The following is a 5,151-nucleotide window of genomic DNA, read 5'->3' on the forward strand; positions in this document are numbered from 1 at the left end:
ACATCCGTGGAGAGAGAAATAGAGTCAACGTTTCAGGTTGAAACCCAAGAAGGGTTTCGACCCGAAACATTGACTCTATTTCTCTCTCCACGGATGTTGCCTGTCCTACTGAGTTTTTCCAGCGTTTTCTGTTGTTATTTCGGACCTTAACACTTGACTTAAAACCTTCGACCTGTGCCTTGAAAGTTAACCTGCAGATCTTCAGTTTGTGCTTTCACCTGTCTCTGCGATGCGGCTCATTTCGTAAACCAGGAAGATTCCAGCATCAATCCGAACATTTGCACCCTGCCTCTCTTGCACTTTTACGATGTTTGAGTGTAACGCTTGCTTACTTGTCAGCCGTGGCTCAGTGGGCAGCACCCTCGCCTCTGGGTCAGAAGGTTGTGGGTTCCAAGTCCCACTCCAGGGACTTGAGCACAAAAATCTAGGCTGACACTCCAGTGCAATGGTGAGGGAGCGCTGCACTGTCAGATGAGACGTTAAACCGAGGCCCTGGCTGCTTGCTCAAGTGGAATAAGAGATCCAACGGCGCTATTTCGAAGAAGAGCAGGGGAGTTATCCCCGGTGTCCCGGCCAATATTTATCCCTCAACCAACATCGCTAAAAACATTATCTGGTCATTATCACATTGCTGTTTGTGGGAGCTTGCTGCATGCAAATTGGCAGCTGTATTTCCTACATTACCACAGAGACTGCACTTCAAAAAGTACTTCATTGGCTGTAATGCGCTTTGGGACATCTGGTGATCGTGAAAGGCGCTATATAATGTAATTCTTTCTTTAATAAATCCGCTCCCAGAGGGGTAGGTATTGCTTCCCCTTTAATACCATTGCTGATAATTCAAGAAAGTCTGGCCCAATAAAAGCAAACTTCAATTTCATTGGCAGCTTTACGAAAAAAAAAAGGAATAAATATTGCTCCTCTCGCCTTTTTTCATTGCTGTGTTCCACTTTATTATACAACTGAGAAGAGAATGAGCTGGTGCGCTCGGCAGGAATCCAACCTGAGCTCTACACGCCCCACAGCATAGCTGGGAAGTAGAGGGGAATGCAGACTATACTGGCTTATAACTGAACCGTTTAAATTTTATAATCCCTGCTCCTATAATGCCAAGACGAATCTGATTATAAATGGACCTTTTCCCAAGCCAGAATGATGTGTATAGTGGGGGGTTCCTGATCCTGGTTGCGCTGTGGTGGGAAGGTGAAATGCAGCTGCAAAGTATCCTTCTTGCTGCAAAGCAGGTAGGACAAGCCGCCAAGGGTTTGTCACCGTCCAGTCCCCATTACAGCAGGGACTGTGCTTCTAAAGCACTTCATTGGCTGTAAAGCGCTTTGGGACACCCGGAAAGACGCTCCATAAATGCGAGACTTTCTGTCTCGCACTTTCCTGCTGGTTAATGGTTTTCAAATTCTGCTCTGGTATGTAATCTATTTTCTTGTATAAAATGTCTTATTGATGCTCCTAATTAAGGACCCGTGTTTGAACTCGCGCCTTGTGATCTGAACCTGTAACCTCATCCACTGGAACTTGTGGTTTTTTTGGCAATAAACTCTGACTTGAATTTTGAAGGAGTGTTTATTCCACGGAATAGAAGCTTCTGCTCTGTGTAATGTGGGTGTTCCCATCAAGTTGTGTAAATTGTTACCCGGGAAACCCTGAGAGCCGAGGGTTAGTACCCCGCCAGTTTTGGATGTGAGCAAGTAAGTTCATAATCTAGGCTGCTGTATTGCTGCAGTGCTGACGGACTGCTGCATTGTCACCGATGAATGTTAAAGAGCCCGCGGTGCTGCTTGTGTAAGATCGGAGAGTACGCTCGAGGTCCTGGCCTACTCCCTACCCTTGAGACTCCAGCACAAAATCTAAGGAAGTGGTAACAGGGCACTTAGAAAATCCATAATATGATTAGACAGTCAACATGGTGGTTTTATGAAAGGGAAATTGTGTTTGACAAATCTATTCGTTTTTTGAGGGTGTAACTAGCAGGGCAGATAAAGGGGAAACTGGATGTAATATATTTAGATTTTCAAAAGGCATTTGATAAGGTGCCACACAAAAGGTTACTGCACAAGATAAGGGCTCATGGGGTTGGGGGTAGTGTATTAGCATGGATAGAGGACAGAAAACAGTAGGAATAAAAGGGTCATTTTCAGGTTGGCAGGCTGTTACTAGTGGGGTGCCGCAAGGATCAGTGCTCTGGCCTCAGCTATTTACAATCTGTATCAATGACTTGGATGAAGGGACCAAGAGTAATGTATCCAAGTTTGCTGCCGATATAAAGCTAGGTGGGACAGTAAGCTGTGAGGAGAATACAGAGTCTGCAAAGGGATACAGATAGACTGAGTGAGTGGGTAGTAAGGTGGCAGACGGAGTATAATGTAGGGAAATGTGAGGTTGTTCACTTTGGTAGGAAGAATAGAAAAACTATATTTTTTAAATGGTGAGAAACTTTCAAATGTTGTTCAGAGGGATTTGGGTGTCCTTGTACATGAAACACAGAAAGTTAACATGCAGGTACAGCAAGCAATTAGGAAGGCAAATAGCATGTTAACCTTTATTGCGCAGGGGTTGGAGTATAAGTGTAAAGAAGTCTTGCTGCAATTGTACAGGGCCTTGGTGAGACCACACCTGGAGCAATGTTGCCCCTAATTTTAAATTTGGGTGCACAGTCCGTTTAACGATAATCTCACAGCGGTGTCCTGGCCAATATTTATCCCACAATCAACATCACTAATTAAAAAACGGATTAATGAGATGTTAAAGCGAGGCCCCGTCTATTCTCTCAGGTGGATGTAACAGATTCCATGGCGCTATTTCGAAGAAGAGCTGGGGCGTTCTCCCCGGTGTCCTGGTCAATATTTATCTATCGATCAACATCACTAATATAAAACATTATCTGGTCATTATCACATTGCAAATTGGCTGCCTCGTTTCCTACATTACAACAGTGACTACACTTCAAAAAATACTTCATTGGTTCTAAAGTGCTTTAGGATGTCCTGAGGTTGTGGAAGAGGCTATATAAATGCAAGTCTTTTTCTCTCAAAGAGCTGGTGCAGGGTTGAATGGCCTCCTTTTGTCCTGTAGCATTCTATGATCAATACAAGTCTTCCTGGCATCATTCAAAATGTGGGCTTGATACTAAGGGCTCGCAGGCTATCCAACTGTGGAAGACATCGCACCCAAACCCTATTCTGTCCTCATGGTCTGTTCTCATCCAACACCCAAACACACGGACTTCCACTGGGAGTTGCTGAGTAGCCACCAGAAGTGGCGAGCATGTTTGATTTTGCTTTCCCAAACCCAAGAGCTTCATGGATCAGACGAGATTGTCCTGCTACCGCGATCAGTACAAGCCAAGAATCAAACCTGGGATCTTCCTGCTTGCTATTGGCTCAGAGGTGGATCGTGACCTCTAAGAAACAGGAGCAGGAATAGGCCACTTGGCCCCTCGAGCCTGCTCCACCATTCAATAAGATCATGGCTGATCTTGTGATCTTGGGCTCAAAGCCACTTCCCCGCCCGCTCCCCATAACCCTTCATTCCCTTATCTTGCAAACATTTGTCTATCTCCACTTTAAATGTATTTAATGACCCAGCCTCCACAGCTCTCTAGGGCAAAGAATTCCACAGATTTACGACCCTCTGAGAGAAGAAGTTCCTCCTCATCTCGGTTCTAAAAGGGCGACCCTTTGTTCTAAAACTGTGCCCCCGCGTTCTAGATTTCCCCACAAGGAGAAACATCCTCTCTGCATCTACCCTGTCGAGCCCCCTCAGTATCTTATATGTTTCAATAAGACCATCTCTCATTCTTCTAAATTCCAATGAGTATAGGCCCGGCCTGCTCAACCTTTCCTCATAAGTCAACCCCCTCATCTCTGGAATTAACTGTGTGAATCGTCTCTGAACTGCATCCAATGCAAGTATATCCTTCTTTAAATAAGGAGACCAAAACTGTACACAGTACTCAAGGTGTGGTCTCACCAATACCCTGTACAGTTGTAGCAGGACTTCCCTGCTTTTATACTCCAACCCCTTTGAAATAAAGGCCAACATTCCATTTGCTTTTTTGATTACTTGCTGTACCTGCATGCTAACTTTTTGTGTTTCATGCACAAGGACCCCCAGGTCCCTCTGAACTGTAGCATTTTGTAATCTCTCTCCATTTAAATAATCATTTGCTTTTTTATTTTTCCTGCCAAAGTGTATAACCTCGCACTTTCCCACATTATACTCCATCTGCCAAATGTTTGCCCACTCACTTAGCCCGTCTATATCCCTTTGCAGATTCTTTGAGTCCTCTGCACAACTTGCTTTCCCACCCATCTTTGTATCATCTGCAAACTTGGCTACATTACACTCGGTCCCTTCATCCAAATCATTAATATAGATTGTAAATAGTTGAGGCCCCAGCACCGATCCCTGCGGCACCCCACTAGTTACTGTTTGCCAACCGGAAAATGACCCATTTATCCCGACTCTGCTTTCTGTTAGTTAGCCAATTCTCTATCCATGCTAATATATTGCCCCCAACTCCATGAGCTCTTATCTTATGCAGTAGCCTTTTATGTGGCACCTTTTCGAATGCCTTCTGGTTACCTTTGTCCACCCTGCTTGTTACCTCCTCAAAGAACTCCAGCAAATTTATTAAACATGATTTCCCTTTCATAAAACCATGCTGACTCTGCTTGACTGCATTATGATTTTCCAAATGCCCTGCTACTGCTTCCTTAATGAAGGACTCCAGCATTTTCCCAACGACGGATGTTAGGCTAACTGGTCTATAGGTTCCTGCTTTCTGTCTCCCTCCGTTCTTAAATAGGAGTCATCAAACTGTTGGGCTTGCAGTTTTCCAATGTATTGGAGTGTATCTGACGTGAGAAACTGCCAGTCTGGGCTCCCGTCCCAGAGGACTCGCGTTTCCACAAGTGAGACTGAATGAGTAACCCACCAAAGTGAGAGAAGGGCCTCTTGAGCCAGGTGGATCTCCGTTAGCACCACCTCAAGCTGGAGTCTCCGATGTAGCTGAAGGAGTACATTATCATCGTGCCTGGAGAGACAAGGTGGTGGCGGTGTCGAGGAATGCAGCTCACTGACCTCTGTGTCCACAACTAAAGAAAGGAGCTGTACCTTCTAGGATGGCAGTTGTAG

Source organism: Somniosus microcephalus, chromosome 6 (assembly GCF_052327205.1).
Source record: "Somniosus microcephalus isolate GS21.2 chromosome 6, FLI_Smic_1.0, whole genome shotgun sequence".
NCBI lineage: Eukaryota > Metazoa > Chordata > Chondrichthyes > Squaliformes > Somniosidae > Somniosus > Somniosus microcephalus.